This window comes from Amblyomma mixtum, chromosome 4 (assembly GCF_055824585.1).
Source record: "Amblyomma mixtum isolate Tamu chromosome 4, ASM5582458v1, whole genome shotgun sequence".
NCBI lineage: Eukaryota > Metazoa > Arthropoda > Arachnida > Ixodida > Ixodidae > Amblyomma > Amblyomma mixtum.
Window position 1 is genome coordinate 63,145,943 of NC_143015.1, and position 16,274 is coordinate 63,162,216.

General features: G+C 44.4%; 1 long non-coding RNA gene across 2 annotated transcripts in view; it reads left to right on the plus strand.

Moving 5' to 3' along the window:
* LOC149346612 (uncharacterized) overlaps positions 1 to 15,230 on the plus strand; it is a 47,455-nt gene extending 32,225 nt beyond the window's left edge. For both annotated transcript variants that reach the window (XR_016292431.1, XR_016292430.1), the window contains 3 exons: positions 5,835 to 6,051; positions 8,442 to 8,655; positions 14,917 to 15,230. This is a non-coding gene — a long non-coding RNA (uncharacterized LOC149346612). The remainder of the gene's footprint in view (positions 1 to 5,834; positions 6,052 to 8,441; positions 8,656 to 14,916) is intronic.
* The last annotated feature ends 1,044 nt before the right edge of the window (positions 15,231 to 16,274 follow it).

Below are 16,274 nucleotides of genomic sequence, written 5' to 3' on the forward strand. Positions count from 1 at the left end.
GGATATCTCGAAGCGAAAAGCTGCGGCAAGGCGGAGGAGGAGCCGCGCGTGTAGTGAATATAGTGCTGTAGGTTGCTTTAGAGTACTGTGGCGTGCATTGCTGTCGGGTGTACACCAGGATATGATAGACAGGCGTTTGCTTTCCTTAAAAGCAATTTTCATTTCATTTCATTTTTCTTAAGGCCCTTACGGTGCGGTTGGGTATCCGCCGGGATATGAGAGAGGCAGTAGTGGTTTCTAATCCTTAAAACCAATATTCTTTTCATTTTCCTTCCCTTACTGCGCGGTTCGGGTGTCCACCGTGACATCACGCAGTTCGCGCATTTGCACCTGTGGCTTTTTCTGACGACGGGACCCACGCTAGCCTCGGTGTTGACTAGCCTAGTGAAGCTTTTCGCTTCAAAAGAGACATTTATTGCTACAACAATAACGCCAGCTAGTAACAATTCCTGAGCCAATGCATAACTCACTAGCAATGCATAACTCACTAGCGTGCATGACCTTGAGGGAGTAGAAATTAAAGTATTACCGCGACGGTGTTTCCAACCCATGGCCGTGCGAACACATCAGCTTCGCTAGCCATTGCACTACAGCACATTTCAATCTTCAACAACTTATATCTGTGGTGCTAACAGATCAGATCAGCTTAAACTAGATCAGAGATTAACCTGTGTCTAATACTCTCTCCAGACGTGCCGACGACAACGCAAAGCCATGAGCCAGTCAGGCTAAATGCTTTCGCACGTCTACTGGGTTTAACACAGTTAACGCAACGTAACGCTAACGTAGTTAAACGCAGTAGATCACTAAACCACTTTTAAATCATTGATTAAAGTTACGTGAAACGCACTATATATATGGTGCGCCCATCTCCGTCACCTGATTGACAGTATGAACATGGTCTTTTGTTAGTAGCCTTTATGAAAGCCTCCCTGCTCATTTGGTTCATTGGCGTCTAAAATTGTCCCAACTATATCAGTGATCACCTGAGCAAATACCCTGTTGCCAAGGGATAGCAACCTTATTGGTCTGTAATTTTCCCCTAGAGCTCCTAAATGTTCCCTTTGTTATGTATTATGATGATGTTAGTGTTCTTCCAATCTTCCAGTGCGCTCGATGTCATAAGGCATTGCGTGAACAAGGTGGCTAGTTTTCCAGCGCTATCTCCCCCCGTCCTTCACCAGATCTGCTGTTGCCTGATCTCTACCAGCTGCTTTCCGCGTCTGAATTGCTCCTAAGGCTTTCTTCCTCTTCCGTTACAAGCAAGATGCCCGACTACTGTGCACTACTCCCTCTCTCATATCCTGATTAGTTTGGTTACGGTATAAATTTATGCTGAAATCTTTGTCTACTGCAACAATCTCATCCATGCAGCTAATGACATTCCCCTCTTTCTTTTTTAATTTATATTTATCATTTATCCTTATGCCTAGTTTTCTTTTCGCCGTTTTTAGCCCACCTTCATGTTTAAGAGCACATTCTATATTAAACTTCCTTATATCTGTAACATTGCGCTTATTGATCAGCTTCAATAGCTTTTTCAGTTCTGTTCGTTCTGTGGGGTTAGAGCACTCCATCCTTTGGCATTTGTTAAGATCTTTTGTCTCCTGAGAGCTTGCAGGTATCTTGTCTAACCGTCCTATCGTCTACATTAACTGCGCACTATGGTGAATCAGAGTTCTGAGATTAGCGTCCATAGTTTGAACATCACTGTCGTCTTCCCTAGTTAAAGCCGAATGTATCGTCTGAAGTCAGGTATTGAGTACCTCTATTTTCCCTCTTACCACTAACTCTTTAATGAGCTTCCCCCCCCCCCCCCCCCCCCACTAGTTTATTGTGCTGCCTAGGCCAACTCCAGACCTCACCATCCTGTCATCACTACAACGCACCTTTCAGAGCACCTCCACTCGGGGCAACATGCTGCCAGGGTTGGCGCACAACATGACATGTATTTCATTTTTAGTCTGAAGACTAGGGTTCTTCCGTGTCCACTTATTGTTCTTTTTCTGGCAAAAGCTATTCATCATCCCTAAATAATTTCTCTCAGCAACCTCGACTAATAACTCCCACCTGCTATTCCTGGAGCCTCGGGGATAGTTGTCCCCTGCCTGGTTTCCAGCCTGCCTCTTGCTTACCTCGGCATTAAAGTCGTCCATCAGTACTGTGTACTCTGTTTTTACGACCATTTCAGACTCTGTCTTCATCGATGCTTTCGGCGATTCGGTCATTGCTGTATGTACTCGCGTAGTCCTGTACTACCTTCAATTTGCGACATTTATTAAGCTGAAAGATAACTGCCACCCTTCGTTAATACTATAGAATTTGTCAATGTTGGCAGCTAAATCCTGATTGATCCGAAGTCCCAGCCCAACTTCTCGTCTGTCCGCTAATCCACAACAGCATAGTAGATTCCTGCCCTTTAGCATTATATACAACTCATCTGTCCTCATAATCTCACTATGCCCTATGACATCCCATTTATTACATGCAAGTTCCTGGAACAGCACTCTGTCAGCGCAAAGCAATGCGCGGCAAACCTTGGAGGATATCGCACTCTCTGTGGTGGCTTAGCCTCGAAGAATCCGCATTGTATCTACGCACAGTGTTGGAGCTTTCAAATATGCTTACGATCAATGCATGCACCCAAGTAACATCCAAGAATCCGCATTGTATCAGAATGTGCGTTTTAATATCTTTACTGAAGGTAACTGTCCGGTTACTTCAAAACTACTAGCCTCTGTACACTTTCCTCGATTTAAAACAGACTGCAAGAAAACTTTTCAGGGATCGTTTGACCAATATGTAAATATTGCGAGTAACGAAATATAAATGATCGGTTCAGTATTTCAGTAAGGCAAACTTTACGTCAATTAATGATGGCCTTAAGCTATTTTTGGATGACTTTATCATAAAGTCTGACCAAAGGTCTGTTAATGAAAATTGGTGTTTATTTAAGAACAAACTACATGAGCTAACTGAATTGCATGTTTCTCGAAGAATCATCACTACTAATGGCAGGTCACCATGGTTCACCCGGTCATTAAAACGCCTTGGTAACAAAAAAAGACGGTTATATTCCAAGGCAAAGTCATCGGGAAAACCTGAACATTGGACAGCACTCAGAGGTGTGGTTGAGGAGTACAAAAATGCGTTAAAAATAGCCAAGGAGCGATATTTTAACGTTACTCTGCCATCACTTTTACTAACTGTTCCAAAAAAGTTCTGGAACGTTGTCAACGGTTCAGACCAGCCATCAGTATCTCTTCTCGATGCACAATCAAATCCCATCCCTATTAGCGACAGTGCTAAGGTACTTAATGAAACTTTTGCTAAGGCATTTTATCTCTCCTCAAGCACATCACTACCGGATTATAATGGTAACATCACATTCCCAATGGATCCCATTCATTTTGATTTTGAAGGCATCATAACTATCATAGATCACATGAAACTATCCTCTTCTTGTTGTCCAGATAATATCAGCAGTAAAATTCTGAAAAACATTAAAGTATATTCTGCCATAATACTGTCAAAATTATTTCAGAAATCCCTACAAGACGGTGAACTCCCAGATGACTGGAAATTGGGTAAGGTGGTTCCACTCCATAAATCAGGCGACAAACACCTTTTTCTCAACTATCGACCAATATCATTAACCAGCATTCCTTGCAAGATAATGGAGCATGTCATCCTGTCTCACCTAGCTAACTTTCTTGAGTCATCTTCGTTCTTCAACTGTGCACAACATGGTTTTAGAAAATACTTATCTTGCGAAACACAATTAATAAGTCTTACGAGCAATATTAACTTCATACTTGATCATGGCAATGAGGCTGACTGTATTTATTAGACTTTCGCAAAGCATTTGACACAGTGTCGCACAACTTACTTCTTTACAAACTAAGTAAACTTAATATTGACCATAATGTACTAAGGTGGATTGAGTGCTTTTTGTCTAACCGATTGCAGTATGTACACGCTAATGGCTTGAACTCGTCATCCATTCCTGTGACCTCCGGCGTCCCACAAGGTTCTGTCATAGGTCCTTTGCTGTTCCTTGTATATATTAATGACCTGCCTAACAATGTAACATCTTCAGTAGGACTCTTTGCGGACGATTGTGTCGTTTACCGCGAAATAAAAAATACGAATGACGTTGAATTACTTCAGGCAGACCTAACCACTATCTCTAACTGGTGTTCACAATGACAAATGACTCTTAATACGACTAAATGCAAAGTAATGCGCTTTTCCCGTCGCGAAAATTCAAGTCCCGTTGCCTACACTATTTCTTCTTCCTTGCTAACACCCGTGGAATCTTATAAATATCTCGGCTTCATTCTAACATCAGATCTAACTTGGAAAGCACACGTCAGCTCTATCATAGCTTCCGCTAACCGCATGCTTGGATACCTTAAGCGCAATTTTTATTTAGCACCAACCCCTGTCAAGCTTCTTCTGTATAAGTCACTTGTGCGCTCAAAATTAGAATACGCTAACTCTGTATGGGACCCTTTCACTAACACACTCATCGACGCCCTAGAAGCTGTGCAGAATAGAGCAGCGCGTTTTATTGTGCGCAACTATGATCGTCCTTCCAGTGTCACAGAAATAAAAAATAGTTTATCGTTAACCCCTCTTGCTCTGCGCAGAAAAGTGTCCCGTCTGTGTCTGTTTTTTTTTAAATTTACAGCATGAACTCTACTCTGAAAGAAGCATTGATCATAACACCAACATATGTTTCATCCCGCATCGATCACTCAGGAAAGTTGGCGTTCCACGCTGCCGGATAACATCCTGCATAAATTCCTTTATTCCAAAAACATCGTCGGAGTGGAACCACCTACCACCACATATTGTAGCTGCAAAGGACGTTGATGAGTTTAGGCCACTGTTGTCATTACAATGTGGTTTACCATAGCCTCAGTTGGTTCACTTCGTTTTGTATATTGTGTATTTAGCCCTGTTCCTTTTTTTTTGCATGCACTTTGTTCTGTAATAGCCTTCTGCCATCGTACCCGTTCAATGTTTCTACGAAGGGTGATGTTCTAGTTCATATCTTTGTTTACATGAAATGTTTTTTGACTGTTTTTGTGAATTTATTCGTTTTGCTGTTGTTATTCCTAATTATTGTATTGTTTCGCTTTTTTGAATTATGTATTTTCTTGCAGTTAGTTTTTTTTTTGCAATCATGCGTATCATTTTTGTAGGCATGCCTATGTATGCGTTAACCCCCTTTTTGTAACAGTTTCATTTTATATGTATGTACCACTCCCCTCAATAATGCCCTGTGGGCCATGAGGGTATCAGAAATAAATAAATAAATAAATATGCAAGTGCCGTTGTCGATGATTCAGAGGAGAAAATCAAAAGCACATGAAGCCAATACATAATAAAGCCAGCTGCTTTTGCAATGTTACAAACTATAACTGCTCGCGAAACATTCTTATAGGCAGCCGCCTTAGCACGGTCCTCCAGCCCCCATGAAATATGGCTGGTGCTGTAGATGACGAGGTTACAAACTACACAAAATATAGTGACCTGTTTCCCGTGCCATTGTTTTTAGTGCATAAGCTCCCCTTTTCCTCGTGAACTATCTTTAGTACTGCAATTCCCTTAGCTAGGCTTGCTAACGTGACCAATGAGTAAGCAGAAGGCACATTCCTTGCATTGACGTAGAAGTTCATGCCATTGACGAGTGATGATCGAGCATCTTGTGCCTACTCACATGCAGCTAGCTGTCTTAAGGTGTTGGGAAAGCATGAGAGCGCGGTGGTACTTCAAGAATAGTTTATTATTCTCAACGCCATGAACTCGCCTCGACCTTTCTGCAGATGGCTGGGCCAAATATGAGAAGCATGTCCCTGCATCCCGCTTAGCAGAAGGGGCTCGCCAGCGCGGAGTCCGTTGACTCGGGGCGACGTGCAGTCGGCCTCACCATCACGTGCGTGGTCTGGCAGCAGGTTACGGCTTCATGACGTTGCCTGTTACGAATATCCCACGTAGTGGCCGCCTTCGAGTGGAAGGTCCTGGTTCGACTCTGCACCCAAGGTATTATTATAGCGGAGTGCTTAGCTTAAGAGCGGACAAAACAGACTAAACAACACACAATACACCGAGTGTAGATCGCGTGTCGAGACAGCTTTTTAAAGCACTGCTGACCCAAGGAATGCATGCGTGTCAACTTTTCGCTGAGCGAACGCATAATTCTTGCTGCACGTGCAGTAAGCCAGTATGAGATTGTGCTCATACTGGCATGCATTATGCGAAATGATATGTGTCCCTGGCATTCCACGTGACATTGAATTCTCTACCGCGCGCCTGTCGCATCTAGATAGAGTGGAAATCCACTAATGCGTTGAACCAAGGGTCCGAGGAGCATTTGAGAGCCCCAGGAAATCTACATCGCCCGGAGTGCGACAAACCGCAACGTAAATACTGTGTGCAGTTGGGGAAATCGAGATTTAATAGAAAAGTGCTTTTGCCACAGGAGTTCCAAGGCGCAGATTGCGGGGAAAAAAAAAAGGTACACAGCAAACATAGAAGCCATTGTTTTGTACCCAGCAGCATGATGATATCTTCAGAAAGTGCATTGTTCATTGGACACATCTGGAGAGTACCGTCGGAGCTACGCAGCAGTTCGGTCGAGGCTATATAGATCTATTATTTATGGTGTCAAAACCCCACGATATTCAGACTAATTACTGGTCGCCGACGCCACCGCTACTGCAGGATCTGCAAAGGTGATTTTGATTCTAAGGCAAAGGGGATGGTGGAGTTCACTGCAGTTTCCACGTCTGGAGCAATGCTGTGACGTCACTCCTCAACGCGTAGAATGCACGCACACATACGCGAATGCAAACAACTTAGCTTTGTGAAACGCAAGCCGCCTGGTTGAAGCAGTAAAAGAGCATGGCTACAGCATAGTTGTTGGGCACAAAGGCGTGGGTAAATGGTGCCGTTAGCTCCACTGCGACGACATTCGCGAGTGGCGCCATTTTCTCTTCCCATCCCAACGCTCAGAAAGGGCCACAAAATAGCGCTATCACCACAAATTCAAAAATGTGTGTCCTTGGGTACTGGTGATAATGGGTCGAAAATTATGCGTAGCCAGCTTGAAACGCACAGCAGCTGACGCGATACCACGCTGTCCGGGCACAAGCAGGCCGTTTTGACAGAGGCCCACCACAATCATGGGACGGCAGGTCATGAGGCTGCCACGTTTGCCACGAGGATATGTACCAATTTAGGCGGACTTAGCAGGCGGAGCATCCCTTTTGAATTACTGAGCTGCAAGTGGGCATGGAACCTGCCAGAAGGCGGTGGGGCGGAGGTTTCAAAATAACCGTTTCTTTAGACGTTGCTGCTGTTTCTTTCAATGCAGCCGTAAAAAGCAGTGCACCTTCTTCACGTATGCGCACGGAGAACTACCGGCTCGTCTGTAATCGTTGCACAATGCATATGGGTATGTGCTAGCCTCAGCTGTACTCAGTCTTCAATCCAATACTGTACCCATGTGAGTTTTGGGGTGTGTCTGGTCGACTCCTAGGCATAGTGCTCTCTCAGAAATAGACAGATGGTCTTTACCACCTGTGTCAGCGCAAAGAAAGGCGCTGTAAATGTTGGGGGCTACGGCCTCCACTGTGATGGCTCAGTGACAACGAATTTGCATTGGGTCTACATATACTGTACATGCTTTCAAATATGATCGCGATCAACACAAGCATCCACGTTACATCCAAACCTGCACCTTGTGTCGGAATGTGCTTTCCTTAATTTTTTAGAGACAGTAACTAATTACTGGATATCTGGAATAGTGCAAGCCTTGCTAAGCTTTCTTCGCTTTATAACAGGCTAAGCTTTCTTCGCTGTATAACAGACTACAAGCAAACCTTTAGGGCTTCTTTGATCAATAAGTAATTATGATGACTGACTAAATTTAAATGATTGGTTCAACATGCAGTACTGCTTCTGTCTGTGATTTGCAGGACGAAATGTAAAGCACATGACGCCAACATTTATTAAAGCCTGCTGCCGATTTATTACTGCATACTATGAAGGTGCACAGACGATTCTTATGAGCAGCCACCTTAGCGAGGTCTCCAGCCTCCAAGAAATAAGGCTGGTGCTGTAGGCGACGAGGCTTAACTTATAGGGACTTCTTTTCCGTGGCAATAATTTAAGTGTATTAACTCCCCTTCTTTCCATAAACTCCCTTTAGTACTACAATACCCATAGCCAGGCTCCCTAATGAGCAATGGGTGAGCACAAGGCACATTCCATACATTGAACTGAAGGTGTATGCCATTGACGCGTTTAAGCATCTTTTGACTGCTCACAGGCAGTTGTTTTGAGGCAAAGGGAAAGCATCAGAGTGCGGTGGTATTTCAAGAAGCATCGATTATTCTCAACGCCAGAAACATCCAACGATCTTTTTGCAGACGCCTGGGCCAAATATGCGAAGCATGTCCCCGCATCCACGCGGAACAGGAGGAGCCATACAGCCAGCGGAGACTCCGAGGGACGGGCAGTCGGCGTCATCAATCCCGTGTGTGTTGGCGCAGTAGGTTACGGCTTCATGATCTTGGCTGGCATGAAAGCCCCACGTAGTGGCCGCCTTCGAGTGGAAGGTTCTGTTCAGACTCGACACCCAAGGTACGCATGCGTGTCAACTTCTCACTGAGCAAGTGCATAAATACTCCCGCATCATCCTCATTAACAACCTGACTATGACCACTGCAGGCCAAAGGCCTATCTCATGTCTCTCCATTAACCCTCTCCTTTGCCAGTTGCGTACACCCTATTCCCTCATTCTTAATCTCATCCACCCACCTAACTCTCTGCCGCCCCCTTCTGCGCTTGCAGTCTCTTGGAATCCACTCCGTTCCTTCGTTACCCTTAAGGACTAATGGTCATTTTGCCTTCTCATGACATGCCCTGCCCAAGCCCATTTCTTCCTCCTTATTTCGACTGGGGTGTCATTAACCCACGTTTGTTCCCTTACCCACTCCGTCCTGTTCTGATCTCTTAACGTTACACCTATCATTTTTCTTTCCATTGTTCGCTTCATTGTCCTTAAATTAAGCTGAACCATCCTCGTTAGCCTCCACATTTCTGCCACACAGGTGGGTACCGGTAAGTAACAGATGTTGTATGCGTTTCTCTTGATGAATATTGGTAAAGTGCTATTAATGATTTCAGAGAACCTGCTTATGGCTCCACCCCATTCTTCTAATTATTTCCCTCTCATAATCCAAATCAGCAGTCACAGCAGCCCTGCCTGTCTAACTCATTAAGCATGCTTTGCAGTTCATCTCCTGAGTGACTTAGCAAGGCAATATCATCAGCGAATCTCTGATTACTTAAGTATTCTCCGTTAACTCTTATCCCCAACTGTTCCCAATTCAGGCCTCGGAATTACTCCCACAGAAAGGCGGCGAATAGCACTGGCGAGATTGTGTCTTCCTTTCTGACAACCTTCCTTATTGGAATTTTATTCTTGACTTTATGGAGGACTATGGTAGCTGTGCAGGCGTTGTAAATATCTTCCAATATTTGCACATAACACTCTTCTACACCCCGATTCCGTAATGCCTGCATGGCTGCTGAGGTTTCCACTGAGTCAAACGCTTTCTCAGTGCACGTTAAAGAACCCCAGGTGGTCGAAATTTCCGGAGCCCTTCACTACGGCGTCTCTCATAGCCTTAGTCGCTTTGGGACGTTAAACCCCACAAAACCAAAACCAAACCGAAGGCTACATATAGGGATCGGTTATATTCTGCGCGTTTCTTCATTACCTGATTGATAGGGTGAATGTCGTCAATTGTTGAGAATGCTTTGCGAAAACCTGCCGGATTATGTGGTTTATTGAAGTTAACGGTTGTCCTGACCCTATTAGCGATTACCTAAGTAAATACATTGTAGGCAATGGACAGTAAACTGATAGGTCAGTAATCTTTGAAGTCCTTGACGTCTGCTTGTTATGAATTAAGATACTGTTAGCATTCTTCCAAGCTTCTGGTATGCTCGAGGTCACAAGGCATTGCGTACACAGGGTGGCTAGTTTTTCTAGCGCAATCCCCCCTCCATACTTCAACAAATATGCTGTTATCTGATCCTTACCAGCTGCTTTCACCGTTTTCATCGCTTCTAAGACTTTCTTTGCTTGCTCTTTTTTTACTGGCGGGATGTCCCATTTCTGCGCCCTGCTGTCACTCTCATTAACGTTCCGATTTCATCGGCTGCTGTAGCCGCCTCGGTGGCTCAGTGGTTATGCTGCTCGGCTGCTGATCTTAAAGACGCGTGTTGGACCCCGGCCGCGGCGTTCGAATTTCGAAGGAGGCGAATTCTAGAGGCCAGTGTACTGTAGGATTTCTCCAAGTGGACGAAATTTCCGGAGCCCTTCACTACGGCGTTTCTCATAGCTTGAGTCGCTTTGGGACGCCAAACCGAAACATAGATTTGTGATGAACTCTCCGGCGATTTGAACTATCTTAAGTGGCATTGCCTTCTTTCTCTCAATGCATACACCGGGTTTTTACCTATGCATAATTTCCTCTTCACTGCTTTTAGGCTGCCTCCATTGTTTAGACAATGCTCGAGTCTCTCCATATTAAACTTCTTTATGTCGGTTACCTTGCGCTTATTAACTTTGATAGCTCTACTAGTTTTATTCTCTCTGTAAAGTTCAACTCGCGTTCTACCAAAGGTTCGAGGCGCATTTGAGAGCTCTAGGAAGTCGACATGTCCCGGAGTGCGATATATACTCTGTGCAGCTTGCGGAAATAGAGTTGTAAAAACTGTTTTTGCACACACGAGTTTCCGAGGCGCAAATTGCGGGTAAAAAAAAAGGTACCCAGCCAATATAGAAGCCATTGTTACGGTACCCGGCAGCATGATGTTATCTTTAAGAAGTGCATTGTTATTGCTTGAAAGTAAGCTTTCAGGCATTTGCACATTTTGTGAAATCTTGGGAGTGCATATTCTGAGTTTTATGGATCATATACATATTCGCGATTACTTTTGTGCGTGGCGCTCGCAGAAATCTCTTGGCGGTTTGGATAAGAAACTTGACCCAAACTGACGCCTGTAACTTGACGCCCTCTCTCTGATGAGCGTGGCAACCTGCCCAGCCTGCAAAGCAACGCTGCGGCAATTGTTGAGGATAACATCACTGTCTTTTGCTTACCTTTAACAATCACTTCCCATAGCCGGGCCCCGTGACATGTCGTGGTCGTCGGTCGCATTAAATAACGCCTTCTGATCGTAAGGTCAAATAAGCGATTACCAACACTTCATTTTCCAATTCATGCGATCTCTTTAAGGCGCTGCACGTTCTAATAGATTCCGTGCATTCACACGCTTACTCACAATGACCCTTTTAACGACACGCACTGATGTTTGTCAAGCTACTCGTCCAGCCTGAGCCGCTTTGGGACGTTAAACTCCAATAAACGAACATCCGTATATTTTTTCCGTTGCTTGGATTGCTACACGTACCATACAAAGGCCATAGTGCAATGCGTAGTGTGACCGTGCCATACGGAGGCACTATGCTTGCTTTACCTAAACACTTCGAACGTGGTGTGCGGCTAGTGCTGGTTAACGAATACTTCAACAGACACGTCTGATGAACTTAATGGTTTGTTGCGAAATGTACGTGCTCTATCCATCAGTGGCTTCGGACATCGTTTTCCCAAGTGGCTTCGGACATCGTTTTCCCAATGCTGTCATTCTATGAGAGAAACGTCAACCGAGAAAAACATAAAAAAAGATGGCACATGCTCGATTTTATTTAGATGTGCCGGGCTTCTTTAATGGTGACAACCAAAACAGAGATAGTTTATGCTGCTTCACGAGGGGAAATTGCAACCCACCCTGGCACGAGCGACGAGTGGTGCCAATAGCAAATACTGTTTTTTTGAGGAATAAAAAAATGGCGCACATTAACTGTCTCACTTCCCCATGGACCATACTCAACAATTCTGGACAAAGCAAACAAGGAAGGGGAATGAGGGGCTCGTTGTAAATATGACAGAAGCCAACAGCCACAGAAACCAAGGGGCACAGGGGCTTTTTTTTTAATTGATTTATTTATTTTGTGGTGTTGATCAATTTAGAATATGTCATCGCTTAAAGCTAATTGATTAGAAAAGCAGAAGAAAAAACAACCACATGCCGCCGGTGGGATCCGAACCCACGACCTCCGAATTACGCGTCCGGTGCTCTACCTCTGAGCTACGGCGACGGCTGTCAAATCTTCTGCTTTCGGGGGTATTTATGTTTACAAGTAACCTAACCTTGAGAGTGTTCATCAGCGCCACCCACGTTCATAAGCGGCGGACGTAGAACGTCATCAAACGGAGAGGGTGGAAGCTGTGTGAGAACCCTCTTATGCTTCCTATGGCATCAAGGCTGCCAGAATCGAGGCCCTCGCTAAGCAATTAAGCAAACAAGGAAGGGGAATGAGGGGCTCGTTGTAAATATGACAGAAGCCAACAGCCACAGAAACCAAGGGGCACAGGGGCTTTTTTTTTAATTGATTTATTTATTTTGTGGTGTTGATCAATTTAGAATATGTCATCGCTTAAAGCTAATTGATTAGAAAAGCAGAAGAAAAAACAACCACATGCCGCCGGTGGGATCCGAACCCACGACCTCCGAATTACGCGTCCGGTGCTCTACCTCTGAGCTACGGCGACGGCTGTCAAATCTTCTGCTTTCGGGGGTATTTATGTTTACAAGTAACCTAACCTTGAGAGTGTTCATCAGCGCCACCCACGTTCATAAGCGGCGGACGTAGAACGTCCTGAGTTACCGCAGATGTGACGTAGAACGTCATCAAACGGAGAGGGTGGAAGCTGTCTGAGAACCCTCTTATGCTTTCTATGGCATCAAGGCTGCCAGAATCGAGGCCCTCGCTAAGCAATTAAGCAAACAAGGAAGGGGAATGAGGGGCTCGTTGTAAATATGACAGAAGCCAACAGCCACAGAAACCAAGGGGCACAGGGGCTTTTTTTTTAATTAATTTATTTATTTTGATTTTTAAACCGGTGAAAGTAATTTTTTTAATGTTATGTGAGGTTTAAGTATAACAATCAAAATATATCTGCAAACTACACGACGGCACTCTTTCAATTTATTTGCTATCAACGTTATTGCTATTGTTAAAAGTGTTCCGCATTGGTTTTGTATAGCATTCTACTCAACGATGCGATTGATGGTTTATGGTTTATTGTTTATGGGGGTTTAACGTACCAAAGCTACTCGGGCTGTGAGGGAAGCAGTAGGGAAAGGCTCCGGAAATTTCGACCTCTTGAGGTTCTTAAACGTGCACTGACATCGCACAGTACACGGGCGTCTAAATTTTCACCTCCATCGAAATCAGACTCTGTGGCCAGGACCCCGCGTCTTTCGGGTCAGCAACCGAGCGCCTAATCGCCGAGTGGAAACACGTTAAAATGAAGGTTTTGTTACATATCGAAAGCATGAACCATATCTTATATATTTCCATAACAGTATCTTACAGCTTTTCAATATTCACAATTTTTTTCTGAGAAAGCTAAACATGACCTCAACCGCGCCCTGAGGGAAGGGAGAAAGGTGCAACCGAAATAAAAAAGAGAAAAAGCGGGGCAGTAGTGGATGGCTATAGAAGAATTTCTACCATCTGGTGATCTCTAAAGTTCACTGACACCGTACAGCACACGGGTGCATATTTCGTTTCGCCTCGATAGAAACGCGCCTGCCGCGGTCGGCTTCGAACTCATGTACACCGGGTCACTAGTCGAGCGCCCTAACCGCTGAGCCTCCGCGGCGGGTGGTGCTGTTAACAGCAAGTGCACGGAAGAGCCGCTCATAAATGTCCATTAAGGCGGCGCAGAAAAGAGCTTTGTGTCCAAAAGCGTTACTTGCACAAAGGCTACTCTTCCATACATCATATCAAAGAAACTACGCCGAGGGCATAGTTTTCATTGGCAGCTTTCTGGGGCCACGGTCCACATTACTTGTTTTCTTATCAGTTCGTGCGTGACAATAATCTAACCGCTGCATTTTTTTCCTCGACCACAAATACCCGTGGCCGCGAATATTCTACCTGAGAGCTTCTCCTGTGTGGTACTGCAATAGTCTGACTAGTCGTTTACGGCAGGATGTATGGGTAGACACATCAGCTTGTACCTCTACGGTGTGAAATCGTTATGTGAAAACTTCCACAACTGACCACATTTGTGTTTCCGTAAACATGAATTTAAAAAAATATTGGTCATCCCTCATTTTCGTCGTGTCCGTAGACAGCTTCTAGCTGTTTCTTTGGCATTAAAACTTGTTCATTGCCGAATGAAAATGACTTAAAAAGAGAGCATTTGTTGCCCGCTGCTCAATTCAAGCTCGTGGCGTCAAGACCACAAAGGGCTGGTGACCACGGTTGAGAAGTGGAGGCCGGTCGAGCCTTAATTCAGGGATCTGTTCGTGAAATTTTCTTTTGACGTCAGCCCTTTTGTTTGTGAACAGTGCAGGTGACGTCGATAGCTTTATTTTTATTTTCAGGATTGACACCGTGAAAGCCGATCGATCAGGTGCCTGATGGGGGTGGAGTTGATGGCCTGCGCAGAAGCAGCAAGCTCACGAAAAGTGAAAATTTTCATACTGTGTTGTTACTACAGGCAATAAGCAAATGAAAAGTTTTCCATTGAGGAGCTCCGCTTTATTGTGTCAGTGTAATATGCTTATAAGAGACCAGTAGTTCCAAGAAGTATATTACCTCACGTAGTGTTTGCTTCTCGGCCTCACCTCTTGTTCGTGCCTGTGGATGTTCTAGCTTACGCATCACACTTTGGGGATGAGCTTACGGGAGGACATTCCCATTTCTTGGAAGTAAACCTGTCGGCGTTCTGCGTTTTTGTTTTTCAATTTTAGCTTTGCAGCGCTCCCGCATCCCTTTTCTTGCAAGCAACTTTAAGAAAAGGTGCCTGGCACGGTGAAGCTGGTGGCCTGTTTTCGTGCATCAAATTCTACAAGGTCCAGAGAAAGAGACGGCCACATGGAAACGTGGATGGGCCAAACAGATTCTACGAGCCAGGCATCTGCGGCTGCAACATTCAAGACCACATGCTGGGCGACTCAAGATCCTGCAAAACCGGAGCGGCCAACTTCACTCCCACGCAGTTTACGCCGCATCCTGTCATTTTACTCTCACCAGAAAATAAGCGAAATAAATTATTTAACGTTTATCCTTGCGGTATATCAGCGATGGAATGGCTGGTGCGAAATAGTGATACCAATTGTAATGAGTTGTAACACAGGACAGAAGTGTGGAATTTTTTGTTTATGCCGTTACAATCGCTTTATGTTAAAGGGACAGCAGAAGAGAATACTAAGGCTATATACTAGTACAGATAAGCAGACGAGGAAAGGGGAATGAGGGGCTCGTTATAAATATAAGAAGCCAACAGCCACAGAAACCAAGGGGCACAGGGTATTTTTTAATGTATTTATTTATTTTGTGGTGTTGATCAATTCATATTGCTGAATATGTTATGAATATGGTACTGATAGGTTAGCGTAACGTGATAGCAAATATGACATTTCTGGAGAATGGAAAACTTTCATAAGCCAGTGTTATGAAATAACAACCTACACGTCGTGCTCTCGCGCACTAATTCGTAGAATTGCGGCTGATGACTGTAAGTGCTTTCACGACGAACACTATTTCAGGGCAAACTGGGCATTAAAAGTCTATACACGAGAAAATCAGCGCGGCTGGAGGACGCAAAATGCCCATTCTCACGCTGCACAATTCGCCTGTGTCCTTCATAATAGCATGTTCTCGTTATGTTGTGATGTGCGCGTTTGTAAAATTAGCTGATATACCGAGGAAATAAACCGGAGATAGCGAATGTGGCTGCAAATTGGTAGTGCAAAAATGAATGTGGTAGATGGCGCTGCGTGTGTCTTAGAAGGGATGTCTCTGGAAAGGAAACGCATGTTTGGATTTAGTCTTCGCGTTTGGTGAGCACACTGATGTAAACACTTGAATCTCCCGTATCTAAAGCTCTTAAGTAGAGCAGAGGCAGTGTTAGCGAACAAGTTTTTTTTTTTCAGTGTGCTTTCAGTTTAAAAGATTATAATGGGGACGGTAATCTTTTTTAGAAAACTACAGAACACAGGAAGCTAGCAAATAAGCTTGCAGCATAAACTGCGGTACCTACAGGCATTTTTAAATAGGTGTAGTAATTTCTATGAACATCTGGACGACATCAATTGCAGTGCTACGT